This window comes from Panthera tigris, chromosome F3 (assembly GCF_018350195.1).
Source record: "Panthera tigris isolate Pti1 chromosome F3, P.tigris_Pti1_mat1.1, whole genome shotgun sequence".
NCBI lineage: Eukaryota > Metazoa > Chordata > Mammalia > Carnivora > Felidae > Panthera > Panthera tigris.
In genome coordinates this window covers 7,110,633-7,128,624 of record NC_056678.1, presented here as the reverse complement: position 1 = coordinate 7,128,624, position 17,992 = coordinate 7,110,633, and the positions used below count along the sequence as shown (strand labels likewise).

The window sequence follows — 17,992 nt, the reverse complement described above, 5'->3', positions numbered from 1 at the left end:
CTATGTATTCGTCTCCTTGGTTAAGCATAGCACTTCTACCTTGGTAAGAAATTCTATAAAAGCTACTTAGGAATACCACAAAAAATGGAGGAATAGGAAGCTCCACGAATCCATTCCTCCACCTAAACAACTATTGAACTCCTAAGAACCATCTGAAGTAACTCTTTTGGGGCTCTGATGTCTAGCTTGAAGAGGCTGCTAAACTTCAGTATTTCGCATGGTAGCAGGTGCCATCCCATTTCCCATTCCAAAAGCTGCAAGAAGTCACCTGTGGACAGCCTCTTGCATTTCTGGTGTGGCTCACCGGAACCAGGATACATAATAAAGACTTTGTCATCCAAACACTGGATTGTGCGCTCTGGCTGCTGATTGCTGCTTTTTATCACTTAGCCTTTGTGCTGACCATCACTGCTGCTTCAACTCTTATGAGCTGAAGCATCTTTCAAGGAAATAGCCAGTGTGTGCATGTTGCTTCGTTTTCTTTCCCCTTTTGGGAGTCAGGTATTTCAGGAAATCCTTATCAGGTCACTGGATGACCACAGAGATGACAGAACATAACTTTAGTGACCACACACAACAAGGAATACACAAAAGTTTGGAAAAGTAACAGTTGGCTTCAGCCCTCAACAAGAAAGATTCAGCAATCTCAAAGGAGTGTGATAATTAAATTGCCACATTTACCACAATATAATACTTCAACTGTCCAGTTCAGTTTTCAAATTATACATATAGAGCAGCAACAGGAAAGCTCACTTGCCGGGGGTTAAAAATGGACAGAAACCGCCCCTGAGAAGCCCGGATGTTCTAATTATTAGTCAAAGATATTAAATCAACAGTCTCAAATGTATAAAATAACAAAGAACTAAGGGAAATCTTAAAATGACCTATGAGAAAACCAAGAGCATAACAGACAAATGACAGAAAATGAAAAAAATCACTAGAGAAGTTTGACAGATTTGAGCAGAAAGAAGAAATATGATCAGCAAATCTGAAGATAAGACAATTTGTGAGAATTAGAAAGGAAAAAATGAAGTAATAACATAAACAGAGCCTGAAGGATCTGTAGGGTATCATCAAATATACCAACATATACATTACAGGAGTCCCAGAAAAGGAGTCCCAAAAAAGGGGAAGAAATAGGGGCAAAAAACTTCCTAAGCCCGAGGAAAGATATAGATCTACACATCCAAGAAGCTCAACAAACTCCAAGCAGGATAAACTCACACAGGTCCACACTCAGTTATACTCAAACTGTCAAAACTGAAAGAAAAAGACAATTTTGAAAACATCAAAAAAAAGACACTTGTCATGTACAATGAATCCCTAATAAGATTAAGAGCTGATTTCTCATAAGCCGTGGAGGCGAGAAAGCAGTGGGATGGCGTTATTTGTAAAGTCTGGAGGGAAAAGACCGTCAACAAAGAATTCTGCATCTGGTAAAACTATCTTTTAAGAATGAAATCACAATTAAGATATTTCCAGTTAAAAAAAAAAGCTGATGGAGTTCATTACTAGTAGACTGGCCTACAAAAAATGCAAAAGAGAGACTTACAGGCTAAAACAAAAAGACATTAGACAGTAACTAGCAACCCTAAGAAAAATCAGCCGTAACACAGGTAAAATAACTACACAAATAAGTATAAATCCAGGATGACCATACTTTTGATATGATTTGTAACTTTTCTCTTTTTCCAATATGATTTAACAGATACATAAAACAATAATTATAAAGCTATGTCAATAGGAATAGAATATATAAAAATTTAATCTGTTACAATTATAAAATAAAAGGGGAGAGATGGAGATGTATAGAAGCAAAGTGTGGTATACTCTTGAGATTAAGGTGGTATCATTGAGATTAGGTTATTACAAATTTAAGGTACTGTTTGTAATCCTCAAGGTAACCACTAAGAAAATAAGTAAATAAACATATAGGAAAGGAAAGAAGGGAATCAAAATGGCATGTTAGCAAAAAATCAACTAAATACAAAAAGCAGGCAGGGTGGTGAAATTGAGAAACAAAAATAGAGAATACAAAATATAGAGAATATAAAAAATAATCAGGTAAGTGACGAGGTAAATCCTTCAGAAATCACATAAAATGTAAATGTTCTGGGGTGTGTGGGTGGCTCAGTTGGTTGAGTGTCCAACTCTTTATTTCAGCTCAGGTGTTTATCTCAGGGTCATGAGTTCAAGCCCCACACTGGGCTCCATGCTGGTCATGAAGTCTACTTAAAAAAAAAAAAAAAAAAAAAAAAGTAAGTGTATTAAATTCTCCTATTAAAAGGAAGAAAAAGACAGATCAGCTAAATAACAGGATCTGTCTATATAATGTCCACGAAAGGTTCTGTACATACGAGGACACAAAAAGTTTAAATGGATGAAAAAAGATATTCCATGCAATTCGTAATCCCCTCCCAAACGTGTAAGTGGCTATATTAGCATCAGAAAAAAAATACACTTTAAAACAAAAAAGATTACAAGAGACAAAGGAGGACATTACATAATTACAAGAACTTAAATAAAGCAAGACATATAAATGTAAACATATATGCACTTAACAACAGACCTCCAAAAGATATGAAGCAAAAATAAACAGAATTAAAAGAAAAAAAATAGACAGCTGAACAATAATAGTCAGAAACTTCAATACCCCACTTTCATCAATAAAACAAAAACAAGTAGATAGAAGCTCAATAAATAGAAGACTTGACAAGACCATCAACCAATTTGACCTAACAGACATACATGCAATGCTCAATTCTTCACAGCAGAATCACATCCCTTTCAAGCGCACAAAGCACACTCTCCAGGAGAGCCCATTATGTTAGGCCTAAAGCAAAACTTAAGCATATTTTAAAAGAATGAAATCTTGCAAAACAACTTTTCCAGTCACAATGGAAGGAAATTAAAATCAGTAACAGAAGGAAAACAGGAATATTCTCAATAGGTAGAAATTAAACAACACACTCTTAAACAACTGGTAAAAGGAGTAATCATGAGAGAATGGAAAAACACACTGAGACAAGTAAAGACAAGAACACAACAGGAGTTCCTGGGTGGCTCGGTCAGTTAAGCGTCTGACTTCGGCTCAGGTCATGATCTCGTGGTTCATGAGTTCGAGCCCTGAGGCCTGCATCAGGCTCAGTGATGACAGCTCAGAGCCTGGAGCCTACTTCACATTCTGTGTGTCCCTCTCTCTCTGGCCCTCCCCACCTCACACTCTGTCTCTTTCCTCTTCAAAAATAATAAACATAAGAAAATTTAAAAAAAAAAAGACAACACAACATACTAAAACTTACTAGACAGAGCAAAAGCAGTGCTAAGAGGGAAATTTGCAGCTGTGAATGCATACATTAAAAAAGAAATATCTCCAACTAATAACCTGTTAAACTGTTAATAACCTGTTATTCTTTTTTTTTTAATTTTTTTTTTAATGTTTATTTATTTTTGAGACAGAGAGAGACAGAGCATGAATGGGGGAGGGTCAGAGAGAGGGAGACACAGAATCTGAAACAGGCTCCAGGCTCCGAGCTGTCAGCACAGAGCCCGACTCGGGGCTCGAACTCACGGACCGCAAGATCATGACCTGAGCCGAAGTCGGCCGCTTAACCGACTGAGCCACCCAGGCGCCCCAATAACCTGTTATTCTTAATACCTTAAGGAATGAGAAAAGAGCAAACTAAACACAAGCTAGCTGAAGGAAGAAAATAATAAAAAATAAAGATAAATAATAGTATAAAGAACAACAGAAAAGTCAGTAAGAACAAAAGCTGTTTCTTTGAAAGAGCAACAAATGAAAAGTCTGGCTAGAGAGAAGACTCAAATCACTAAAATGAGAAGTAAAAATGGTGACATTACTGACTTTAGAGAAACAAAAAAGGGCTGTAAGAGAATATTATAAAGCACTGTAAGCTAAAAAAACCCTGGATAACCTAAACAAAATGGACAAATTCTTGGAAACATACCACCAAACCAGATTGAGTCATGAAGACACAGAAAAATGGAATAGATTTATTGTAAGGAGAATGAATCAGTAATTAAAACATTCCAACAAAAAACAGTCAAGGACCAGATGTCTTCACTGGTGAATTCTACCTAACATTTAAAATGGAATTAACACCAATCCTTTTCAAACTCTTCCAAAACACTGAAAAGGAGGGAAGATGTCCTAATTCATTCTATGAAATCAGCATTACCTGATACCAAAGATAAATATAAAAATTACAAGAGAATTACAGACCACTATCTTATATTGATACAATACTCTTTAACAAAATACTACCAAACTCAATTCAGTAGCATGTTAAAACGACTACACACCACAGCAATGTGGAAGTTGTTCCTGAATTAAAAGGATGGCTCAACATAGGAAAACGCATCAATGTGATAGACCATATTAGTAGGATAGGGAAAAAAACCTCACATGATCATCTCAATTGATGCACAAAGAAGCATTTGACAAAATTCAAAACTTTTCTGATTAAAAAAAAAAAAAAACACTCAAACTAGGGAAAAAAAGGCTCATGATAAAGGCCAAATATGAAAATCCCAGGGCTAACATCAGACTCAATAATGAACAACTGAAACCTGCACCCCTAAAACTGGAAACAAGGGGCACCTGGGTGGCTCAGTCAGTTGAGCATCTGACTTCAGCTCAGGTCATTATCTCACAGCTGATGAGTTCAAGCCCTGCGTCAGGCTCTGTGCTGACAGCTCGGAGCCTGGAGCCTGCTTCGGATTCTGTGTCTCCCTCTCTCTCTGCCCCTCCCCTGCTCATGCTCTGCCTCTGTCTCTCTCAAAAAAAAAAAAAAAAAAAAATTTGGAAACAAGACAAGAATGAGTGCTTTCATCATTTCTATTTAATATGGTACTGGAAATCCTAGCCATAGTAATTAGGTATGAAGAGAAATGAAAGGCATCAAAATTGGAATGGAAGAAGTGAAATCATCTTTATCCAAAGATGACATGATTTTATATGTAAAAAACTTAAGATTATTACCCCCCTCCAAAAAAAGGTCCAACAACCGTTTACGGCAAGAAATGAAACAGAAAAGTTGCAGGATCTAAACCCAGTCAAATGCACTTCTACTTACTACCAATGAACAATATGAAAAGGAAATTTTTTAAAAAGTCCATTTATAACAGCATCAATAATAACAAAATACTTTGGATTAAAAATAACCAAGATGGCTCAGGACTTGTACACTGAAAAATGTAAAATACTGATGGAAGAAACTTTTGAAGACCTAAATAAATGGAGAAACACTGTCTTCATGAACTTGAAGATGTAACATTGTTAAGATGACAAGACCACCCAATGCCAAGTATAGCTTTGATGCAATCCTTATGGAAATCCCAACATTATTTGAAGAAATAGAGAAATCCATCCCAAAATTCATGTGAAATTTCAAAGGACTGTGACCAACCAAAACAACCTTGAAGAAGAAAAGCAAAGTTGAAATGTTCCCATTTCCTGATTTCAGAACTTCCTACAAAGCTACAGTAATTAAAACACTGTCATAAAGACAGATATATACACCAATGAAACACAACAGAGAGCCCAGAAATAAACTGTCACATAGATGGGCTACTGATTTTTGAAAAGGGTGTGAATACCACTTACTGGGGAAGGCAGTCTTTGCAACAAACAGTGCTGGGAAAACTAGATATTCACATGCAAAAGAATGAGGTTGGCTACTTACCTAACCATCTGTGAAATTAACTCAAAATGGATCACAGATCTAAACCTATACAAAATTCTAACAAGAAAAAAAAAAAACGGGAGGAAATTTGCACAACCCTTGCATTTGGTAATGGTATCTTAAAGATGACACCAGATCACAGGCAACGAAAGAAAAAAAGAGATAAATCAAACGTTATAACAATTCAAAGCTTTTGTGTATCAAAGGACCCTATCAAAACAGTGAAAAGAAGGGAAGAAAATGTATGCGAATTATTTATCTGATAAGGGATTAATATCCAGACTACTAACATTAGAAACGCAGATCAAAACCAAAATAACATACCACTTCACGCTCATTAGAATGTGTGTGATCCATTATTATAAAAAATGAAAATAACAAGTGTTGACGAGGGTATGGAGAAACTTGAACACTTGTGCACTGCTGGTGGGGCTGTAACAAGGTGTAGCTGCTGTGGTTTTTCAAAAAGCTGAACATCCAGCAGTTCCACTCCTGGGTGTTTAGTTCTCAAAAGAACTAAAAAGTATGGAGTAACAGATACTTGCACACCAGTGTTCACTGCAGCATTATTCACAGTAGGTAACAAATGTAAACAACCTAAGTGTCCACCAGCAATGAGTAAACGAAATATGATCTGTACATTCAATGATTATTGCATCATAAAAAGAAATGAAATTCTAACACATGTTACAACATGAAAGAACTCTGAACACATTATGCTACGTGAAATAAGCCAGACCCAAAAGGGCAAATATTGTATGATCCACTTTTATGAGGTACCTAAAACGGACAAATTCATTCGGACAGAAAGGAGAATGGCTGGGAAGAAAGAGAGTTACTGTTTAACAGGCAGAGAGTTTTTGTTTAGTATGGTGATGAAAATGTTCTAGAAATAGATAGTGGTATCAGTTACACATTGTGAATGCACATACATAATACACATTTTATACATAATACACATTGTGCAATTAATGTCACTGAATGGTGCACCTAAAAAATGATATATTTTACATTATGTATGTTTTACCACAATTAAAAAAAATGTAATTGGAAAAAAATCCACTCAAGCCCTCTCTCTGCTTTGATTACTCTGTTTTTAAATTGGAGACCTAGTGAAGGGTTATTTGTTTAGTTTTCTATTTCTTTTTGCCTACTATTTTTTTAGCAGTACTATTTGCTACCTAGTATAATACAAGAATTTAACTTAATGAGAAATATAAAAGCCTACAAGACTGGCCCCTAAAGCTACTAGTAATGTTTCAGGGATTAGACCATATGGTGTATGCTGACCCATTAACCATGAAACATATAATTAACATAGATAGGTATGGCTTAGGTTTAGATTAAAAAGCTAAACAAATTCAGGGTCCGAGGAGTTTTATACATAATTATGAAAAATCAACAAAACACTAAATATGTATGTATATTCTGGATATGAGAAACACGTAAGAGATTTAATTACAAGCAGTAAAAATTCCAGGAAATTTCACTTAAGAATTATAAACATGAAAGCCTATTAATGAGGGGTGCCTGGGTGGCTCAGTCAGTTAAGCGTCCGACTTCAGCTCAGGTCACGATCTCACGGTCCGTGAGTTCGAGCCCTGCGTCGGGCTCTGGGCCGAGAGCCTGCTTCCGGTTCTGTGTCTCCCTCTCTCTCTGCCCCTCCCCCGTTCATGCTCTGTCTCTCTCTGTCTCAAAAATAAATAAACGTTAAAAAAAATTTTTTTAAAAAGAAAGCCTAGTAATGAAAAATAGATACAATCTGCTTCATTTAAAATGATTAACAAAATGAAAACGCAACTCAAATCTCTTCCATCACCCTTACCAGCAATCCTCACGAACACTGTAACAATTATCAAAGCCTAGAGCCTTAGAAATGCAAACTAGACATGATACAAAGTTACATTAGTCTCTATCTTCTGTGCTTAATTGTAGCATTCAAGAAATCTCAGTGTGTGACAATGTACAAAGTAGATGCCTTTCTGTAAGTCTATTCCCATGGCAGAGTAAGCCATTCTTTCCTCTGTAGCCCTACAATACTTTTCAAACATCTCTTATGCTGTTATTTAAACTATAATTTATAGCATTAATGATACTGTACTATGATATGATAATGTCTCTAGTAGATTATCTCTTGAAAACAAGAAAAATCTACCTTTTTCCATCACCAGTTCCTTCAGTAAATATTTATTGAGAAACATACGAAATCCGGGCACTTTGGGTATTTAGGTTGCACAAAGACAAAACAAAAACGGTAGCATTCCACAAGGAACTCAGTCCCCGGGGAATGCTGGTTAGTAGATACCACGAGAGAGGTAAGTCTAAAGTAATGCTTGAGCAAACAGGAGGTTGTCATTACCCTGGACGGGGATGGTGACACTGGGCGTGGTATTCTTCCAAGTCAGTGCAGAGCTGAACTACAGTCATGTTTCTTTACCTCTGTATCCCCAGAGCCCGGCCCACTGTTTCACCTCTAGTTAGAGTGTCTGACAAGCTATTTAAAAAAAAATTTTTTTTAATGTTTATTCATTTCTGAAAGAGAGAGAGAGAGAGAGACAGAGCACAAGCAGGGGTGGGGCGGAGAGAGAGAGGGACACAGAATCTGAAGCAGGCTCCAGGCTCCGAGCTGTCAGCACAGAGCCCGACGTGGGGCTCGAAACCACGGACCACGAGATCATGATCTGAGCTGAAGTCAGATGGTTAAGCGACTGAGCCACCCAGGCGCCCCTGACAAGCTATTTTTAATGAGTGAATGAGTAGTTCTGAAGCTGTGGCAAATCTTCTTGAGGTGGTAACATGGAGATGTCCAGGGACAGAAGGTGAGAAATTAATCATTTAACATTAGTTAGTACTAATGTAACATTAGTACAATCAAAGTCATGAAACCGTAGTTTCCGCCCCTGCCTTCAGGTGCCTCCTGCATACTCTTCATCTCCTTGTCACACAGGTTTCTTTCCAGCAGCAACTGGACAAAAGCTTAAAGCCCTGATCTTTGGAGGTCAGAATCACAGTCTGGTTTCCATGATCCTGATAGCTATTACTGGCTTTAAAAACGGACTCTCCTGTTAGATTCTAGCTCATTTCAGAAACAAATGTACTAAAAATCTAATATTTAAGGTTTAAATTAAAAAAAAAAACTGCAGATGTTCAGAACACACAGCTTCAACTACACTTCTAAGTTTCAACCTTCCAGATATTTTACTGCTTTTGTTTATTTATATTGAAACATGTTGCTTCCAGTCACTTAAAACTGAGGACTAATGGCAGGAATCCGAGTGCTATTAATTACTGGAATTCTGTGAGACAGACCACACTGTACTGGATATGTAATAACACTACAACAGAACTATGAAATAACACAGAACATAACCCATGGCAAAGAGCAGTTTAACTCAGATGACTGAAAAGCTATTCTATAAATGATCATCAGTGTATGTAATTATTGGAGCTAAAACACATGTTAAGGGCAGTCTATCCTTATGCTTCTGGCAATCGGCTCGCTGATTCATCACCAGATGGCTTTAGAGTATGAACTTCCTCCTACCCCACAAGTCCTGCTATTGCAGAGTAAGAAATAACTGGGGTAGCATTAAGACTATTGGGGAGCCTGGGTGGCTCAGTCGGCTGAGCATCCAACTTCAGCTCAGGTCATGATCTCACAGCTTGTGAGTTCGAGCCCCATGTCAGGCTCTGTGCTGTGACAGCTCAGAGCCTGGAGCCTGCTTCGGATTCTGTGTCTCCTTGTCTCTCTGCCCCTCCCCCACTTGTGCTCTGTCTCTCAAAAATAAATAAATGGAAAAAAAAAAAACTATTAATCTACACAGCTAAAAATGCTTTCCTCCAATGCATCCAATTCTTATTTCAATAAAATATTATCTACTGATGAATCCAAGTGACAACTTTTCTTCTGGTATCAGGAGGCATCAAAGGGTGACAAAGACCTTCATGGGCCTGGCCCAGTTTTGTTCAAGCTCTGTTTCCTGAATGAATACATAACAGGGAGAAAGAAAATAGGATTTTCATAACAAAATAAGTGAAAACTTAAAGGGAAAGAAAGCAATAAATTTCACTTCCTGAAATTGTCATTTAAACCAGCAGTAAAACTAAGGTATTTACCCAAAGGATACAAAGGTATTGAAGGGATATATAAATGCACCTTGATGTTTATAGCAGCACTGGCAACAATAGTCAAATTATGGAAAAGAGCCCAAATGTCCATCGACTGATACCTGGATAAAGATCTGTATGTATACACACAATGGAATATTACTTAGCCATAGAAAAGAATGAAATCTTGACATTTGCAATGATGTGCACAGAGCTGGTGAGTAGTATGCGAAGTGAAAGAAGTCAGAAAAAGATAAATACCATATGATTTCACTCGTAAGTGGAATTTAAGATACAAAACAGATGAACATAGAGGGGAAAAAAAGAGAGAGGCAAACTAGGAAAAAGACTCTTAACGATAGAGAACAAACTGAGGGATGCTGGAGGGAGGTGAGTGGGGAATGGGTTAGATGGGTGATGGGTATGAGAGAGGACACTTGTGATGAGCACTGAGTATTGTATGTATCACTAAATTCCACACCTGAAACTAACATTACACTGTGTGTTAACTAAATGGAATTACAAAAAAAAAATAAGCAGTAAAGTGAACTAAGCCGCTGCATTAACTGCCATACAGGCTTTTAGAAAAAAAAAATTTTTTAATTAAGATTTTATTTGTTTAAAGCAGTTAAAGGTTCACAGCAAAATTCAGGGAGAAGGTACAGAGATGTCCCAGTACCCCCAGCCCTTACAAATGCAAAGCCTCCCCCATCATCGATATCCTTCACCAGAGTGATTATTTTTTACAACTGATGAACTTACACTGACACATCATTATCATCCAAAGTCCATAGTTTACATTACAGTTCACTCTTGGTGTTGTTCATTTTATGGAACTAGACAAATGTTTGATGACATAGTGATGGATATATCACTATGGTATCATGGAGTATTTTCATTGCCCTAAAAATCCTATGCTCTGCCTAGTCATCTCTTCCCTGCAACCCCTGAACTTCTTATTGTTGCCATAGTTTTGCCTTTTCCTGAATGTCATATAATTGGAATCATACATAGCATGTAGCCTTTTCAGATTGGCTTCTTTCGCTTACTAATATGCATTCTGGGCTCCTCTATGTCTTTTCATGACTTCATACCTCATTTCTGCTGAACACTATTCCACTGTCTCGATGGACCACAGTTTATGTATATACATCCACTTGCTCAAGGACATCTGGGTTGCTTCCAAGTTTTAGCAATTATAAATCAAGCTTCTATTAATACCATATCTTATGCCATCATACCAGGTACCCAAAAGATAACTGAATAAATTTTAAGCAAATGTATGAATCCAAAATTCATATTTTACATTTTCCCCCTAAATCCCTAGTGGAAAATATCCTTAACATTAAAGTGTCTGCCTTCTGGGATGCATATCAGCTGAAGACTCAGGATCAAATAAGGTGTAGGTATGACTGATCATATGTTATAAAATCAAATAGACCTAGTTATCTGTAATCTTTTAGTTATAATAGGTATCATTTATAGACCATGTACCATATACCATTTTAAGAACTTCATTCATATACATACACTCATATAATTTAATTACAAAAATTATGTAAGTTCTAGAAATTGGACATAAACATTATGTACCAATCATACATGAGGACACCATTTTATAGAACACTCTAAAATGAATTAATCTGGTTTTTTTTTTCATTCACAAGTATTTAAGTACTAAGCACTAAAGGTAACGGGGTGATGATCAACATAGAAAAAGTTCCTTCTCTCATCAAAGCAAAAACAAAAATAGACAAACGAGAGCTAAGTGAGTAAGACCACTTTAGTGACCATGAGAAGACAGGAACATGAAAAGACAAACAGCATGATGTTAACAGTTTTAGGGTGTTGGGTGTTTAGGCTGGATGGTCTAGGCCAACATCTCTGAGAAAGTGACATGTTAAAAACTTCAGCTCTGCTGTATAATTAACTTGACCTGGAACAGATGATGAAAAATATACTCTTGGGAAAAATTTTTTCTTTTAAAGCTCCACCCCCATTTGAAACGTACAGTTAATCCAAAACAATAAATCCACAGCTGTGCTTTTTTTGGGTAATTACCAAGATACTTGCTCTATACTCATGTGAACAAACTTGGTACTGGGAAAATGTCTGTTTTCATGTACTCCTGCTTACTTTGAAATGAGTGCTTCAAATTTTACCTTTATCATCTGCCATATACATTAATTTTTTAAAAAAACAAAGCAAATATTGAGACAAGTATTCAGAAAAACTGTAATTTACAACTTTCACCTAAAATTAATTAAAGTGTGAAAATTCTTTTCACAAAGAAAAAAAAGGAAGATGACATTCCAATGTTAATAGTCATATATTCTATATCAGAGTTTATTACATATTTTCAAAAGAAGACTTAGTTTGGATAAAAAAAAAGCTAGTGATTTAATAAGACATTTCTTCATAACAATCATTTTATAAAGTGCTTAAAGAAAATGCTTGAGAAAACAAGCATACATTTCCATAAATTATCTAGGCATTAAAAGTTCTTGCCAAGGTTTCTCTGCCAGTTTATGAAAAATGCAAAGTCTGACTTACTTTCTTTTGCAGAACTGCACAACTTTGCTGTTTTACACCAACAAATCAGTTAAGACCAATTCAGGGGTGGCTGGGTGGCTCAGACAGTTAAGCATCCAACTCTTGATTTCGGCTCAGGTTCTTGAGTTCCAGCCCTGCATCGAGCTCCACACTGTCAGTGCTTGGGATTCTCTCTCTCTCCCTCTCTCTCTGCCCCTCCCCTGCTTGTGCTCTCTCTCAAAATAAACAAATTAAAAAAAAAAAAAAGACTCAGATTCAAATATTTACCAGGTACCTTCTTTGTGCCAGTAACCGTGCTAAGAGCTCACACTCTCAGGGTTCATTTAACTCCCAGAACATACGTGTGAAAATCCTTTTTCCCTTCAAGAAAGCTGAAGTTCAAGGACTCACCCAAGGTCACAAATCTAGTAAACAGGAGCCACCTGGATCCAAACCTAGGCTTTCACATACCAAGGTCTGGGCTTTTCCTCACAACCACAGTCTTCTTCATACTGTCCTCTGGTATATCTTACAATGATGCTAGTGATACCAATTCCCACAAACGCAGATTTTGTGTAAGAATTTGAATATGACTGAAAAGAAATACATATTTTATCTGGTAACATATTCTCTGACACTATCTGAGCCACAAACACTGAAGGTTCATGCAAATTAATCTACCTCTTACCCTCCTGCTTGGCCACCAGTAGGCTCCAAGACTGCCTCCCTCAGACATCTGTAGACAAGAATCAAATGTCAGCTGACTCATCTGGAGGAATGATGCAAATTTAGTAAACAGGGTTCAGCATGGATCAGAAACCTAGAATCTGAAAGAATGGTAAACTATCTCCAGGCTCACTGAACAACAATGATCTGAAAATCTTGGTCAGGTCATGCATCACTAGGAGGAGGAAAAGGTGCACAAAGCAGTTTAACAGACTCTACAGGAGGGGGTGACAGTGGGGAGAAGGCAGTATGAACTGAAGGTCTGTAAGATCCTGAAAGCCAAATATTTTTGATTCACCTTTCCTAATTCAACAGTTTCTTAGTTGACACCAATTCCTCTTGTTTCTGCCATCTGTCTGTAATGAATTTCACAATATCACTGCCTAATGTGCCCTTTAAAAATAGTTCCTGCTCATAACTACTACCGTAATTCAACCACAGGGTCAGGACAACACATGAAAACCATAATCAATCTTCAAACTGCAGAATAAAGAATCTTAGAGTGTGTTAAAAGCAAGGGTATTTTCATATATATCATAAATGTGCTTATTTATTGTGTAACAAAATGTTAATAGCTTATATTTTGCAGTATTTCTTTTCACCTTCATGTAAAATTATAATGCTGATAAGTATCTCTAAAACAGTACTATGCAGTAAAATTGTGCTTATGGAAAGGTTTTAGATCTACGCCATCCAATTTTTTAACCACTAGCCACATGGTAACTATTGAGCACTTGAAATATGAACAGCAAATGCATCTGTGAAAACTTATTTACTATTAATTAATTTAAATTAAAAAAAAATTTTTTTTAACGTTTATTTATTTTTGAGACAGAGAGAGACAGAGCATGAACGGGGGAGGGTCAGAGAGAGGGAGACACAGAATCTGAAACAGGCTCCAGGCTCCGAGCTGTCAGCACAGAGCCCGACGCGGGGCTCGAACTCACGGACCGCGAGATCATGACCTGAGCTGAAGTCCAGCCGCTTAACCGACTGAGCCACCCAGGCGCCCCTAATTAATTTAAATTTAAATATTCACATATTGCTAGTGGCTACCCCAGCTTACTCAGCTCTACACAAGGAGGAATCACATGATTATTTACATTAACAGAATAGCTTTAGTTATACCTACAGAATATAAACTCACAGATTAGGCAGACAAAAAATAACCTATGTTGGAAAGAAAAATTCTGATCTGATTACAACAGCATAAGGAGCTTCACATTTTCATTTATGAAGGTATATAGCATTCATGTAAACAAGCCTATCTCTTGGCCAAAACTTTTCAACCATCATTTCAACTGTTACTCTAAGTCTATTCTTTCATATTATAATTAAATAGACTATAAATGCTTAAAGCAATTACGTTATTGTTTACCAGGATATACGCCATTAAGTATGTAATAGTTCGCTGGAAATATTTTGTGGTGTGAATATTTCTGAGAAAGCAATTCTTTTAAGGGAGGGAATCCCCACGCACAGTTAAAGAGTAATGTCCTACTGACATTTATTTCATTTGGAGAAGAGCTGCTCTCCAAGTTTGAGGATAAAAAGCAGCTATAATAGATTAAAAGATATTGGTATTTTTGTTTGTTTTTGAGAGAGAGAACTCACAGAGGGAGGGGGAGGGAAGGGGGAGGGAGAGAGAGAAAGAGAGAGAGAATCCCAAGTAGGCTCCATGCTCAGTGCAGAGACTGACACAAGGTTCAATACCACGACCCTAGGATCATGACCTGAGCTGAAATCAAGAGTCGGACACTCAACAGACTGAGCCACCCAGGTGCCCCAAGATATTGGTATTTTTAAGGACAATGATTCTTAGGAAATAATACTCTGAGTCCAAATGAATATCAGGATACGTGTAAAAAAAAAAAAAAAAAGTTTACCTTGTCTCTCTTCAATCCTACCTTTCTTTCCTCCTCTATTCAGCCTTTTTTCCCCTTTTCTGCATCTCTGTGTGCCACTGAACACCACAGACATCCTTCCAATCCTTTGACTCTCTTTCTGTGACTAAATGGGCCATAAACAAAACACTGAAGAATACTTTGAAATTTTCACATACACCATATTGCTTTAAAGGTTGGGAGTAACCTTAGAAATAAGAGAGTTTAAGTCTTTTATTTTTTACAAATGAACAAATGAGATTATAAGATTAAAGACTTGTTCAATGTCATATAGCTATAATGCCAAAACTAAAATGGGGATCTAACTCCTTGTACAAAGTACTCTTTTATTCACACCATGTTGACAAAGTGTGTATGTGTGTGTGAATTTACCCTAAGATCAGGAAACAACCTCAAAAGTCATCTGTGACAGAAAATAACTAAGCCATCTGGTTTTTCTGGAGCAGATATCTGATGACAGTATTTATTAAATAAAATGATATATATATATATATATTAGTGTATAAAACAAACAGGTTTATACAAATGACTGTCTCAAAAGAAAATAATTTGGTTCCTATCTTCCTGTGACCCCCATTTTTTCCCTGCAGTTTTGCAACTTTTAACAGAAAAATGGTTCCCTATAACTGCAATGGAGAATAAAATCATGTCACACTATTAAAAACCAATCTATGGGGTAAATCAGCAAAAGGAAAAATAAACATTAAATTAATTAATGAAAATCCTATTGAGATTTCTATTGTTGATTTAAATTTATTTCTTTAAGTTTATTTATTTATTTTGATGGAGGGAGGGGCAGAGAGAGAGAGAGAGACACAGAATTCCAAGCAGGCGCCTCGCTGTTCAGGGCAGAGACAGACATGGGGATGGATCTCACAAAGGGTGAGATCTTGACCTGAGCCGAAACCAAGAGTCAAATGCTTAACTGAATGAGCCACCCAAGAGTCCCTTACTTTTTTAGAGGGAGAGAGAATGCACATGAGCAGGGGAGAGGGGCAGAGGGAGAGAGAGAGAGAGATAACCTTAAGCAGGCTCCACACTTAGCTTGGAGCCTGATGAAGGGCTCAATCACATAACCCTGGGATCACAACCTGAGCTGAAACCAGGGTTAGACTCAACAGAGTCACCCAGGTGCCCCTCTAATGTTAAATTTTTTATTTGAACCAGTTTACTGTTTCCATTAGATCTTTGAGAATCTAATAAAAAGGTATGATAATCTTGCATTTCATTGATATATATTAATTTCATATTCATTTCTTAGGGGACTTAGATCAGACATTTTCACGTAATCAAATAAAAATATTTAAAATATAAAAAGAAGTAAATAAATTTTGTTCCTATTAAGTGCCTAGAGACTCTGATTAATAAACATTTTAGTTATTCTTCCCTTCTCTGGACAATAGCCCTTATTCTGTCCTTTTTTTTTTTTTTTTTTTCAATTTTTTCAATTTACTTTTGACACAGAGAGAGAGACAGAACATGAGCAGGGGAGGGGCAGACAGAGAGGGAGACACAGAATCTGAAGCAGGCTCCCAGGCTCTGAGCTGTCAGCACAGAGCCTGATGTGGGGCTGGAACCCACAGACTGTGAGATCATGACCTAAGTCGAAGTCAGATGCTCAACCAACTGAGCCACCCAGGCTCAGTCCTTATTTCTGACATTGATATATGTTTGATAAAAGTTTACTTTTGCTTCCTCATCTATGCTGGATCAACACAGGTGTAGCCAAATACTTACACATTTTTAAGAAATGATTTTGATCATTATATTTGAATTCTGTCAAATAGTAATCTTACTTTAAAAAAAATTTTTTTTTAATGTTTTTTTATTTGTGAGAGAAAGAGAGACAGAGCACAAGAGGGGGAAGGACAGAGAGAGAGGGAGACACAGAATCCAAAGCAGGCTCCAGGCTCTGAGCTGTCAGCACAGAGCCCAATGTGGGGCTGGAATTCAAAAGCCATGAGATGATGACCTGAACGGAAGTTGGATGCCCAACTGACTGAATTACCCAGGTGCCCCAGTAATCTTACTTTTTAGAGTCATAAGGTATGCGTACATATCAGCGAAAAACTCAAATCAGCGAACCAAAAAGTAATTTTGTAACAGAATTCAGTACCCATATTAGTAAATTCAAATTTCCAAGACCAATGCAACTTTTGGATTTTGAACATGATACCCTTAGACAGCAACTCATTTTGGAAAGTAGGTTTACTACTTTTAAAAATGCTATTTCCTGTTAAGAAAACGTCTAATCCAGCTCTTACAAGCAGAGTTGCTTGTACACACAGCAAAGTTGGAATATAAAATACAAATGCCCACTAGAATCTAAGGATATCTTAGCCTTTCAGAATGCTATGTCCTAAAATTAATGAACTTTTCAAAAAAGGTGTTAATGTATTACTGTATGCTACAAGAGTTTATTCGTTTTAAATGTAAGTTTTTGCATCTGAGAATTTGTTTTTACAAGAGAGTTGTAAAAAATGTGTTTTAAAATGAATTATTAGAAAGCATAAAATTCTGTAGCACCTGGGTGGCTCAGTCGGTTAAGTGTCCAACTCTGGATTTTGGCTCAGGTCATGATCTCACGGTCTGTGAGACTGAGCCCTGTGTCAAGCTCCATGCTGAGCGTGGAGCCTGCTTGAGAATCAATCTCTCTCTCTCTCAAAAATAAATAAAAGAGAAGTGAAATGAGAGAATAGTTTAAAAAGTAATCTCTCAGAATACTATGTATATAAAAATCTAAGGAATGTACCCAAAGCTGAAGTGAGCAAAATTCAAAGCCTTATAAGTATTTTCTACTACACTAGAAAAAATAAAAATAAACTCATCCAACAAACTAATAGAGATTAAAGATTTAAAAACTAATGAATTAAAAACACAAAAATAAAAATGATAAATCAGAAGCTCATTCTTTAAAAAGTATTAAAATCCCTAACAGATATTTTTCTTCATTCATCATAAACATTTGGCTTTGTGATAAAAAGATGTAACCACAGGGGCTCCTAGGTAGCTCAGTCA

The 17,992-nt window shown here is 36.7% G+C and overlaps 1 protein-coding gene across 17 annotated transcripts in view; it reads right to left on the bottom strand.

Annotated features, from left to right (window-relative positions):
- The window catches only part of CEP170 (centrosomal protein 170), a 127,585-nt gene that overhangs the window by 100,633 nt on the left and 8,960 nt on the right, over positions 1–17,992 (bottom strand). The window contains exon 1 of one of the 17 annotated variants that reach the window (XM_042976919.1): positions 6,030–6,687. The exons of the other annotated variants lie outside the window; for them this stretch is intronic. The gene's annotated coding sequence lies outside the window, so the exon portion shown is untranslated. Of the gene's footprint in view, positions 1–6,029; positions 6,688–17,992 lie in introns of those variants that run through there. 17 annotated transcript variants of the gene reach the window in all.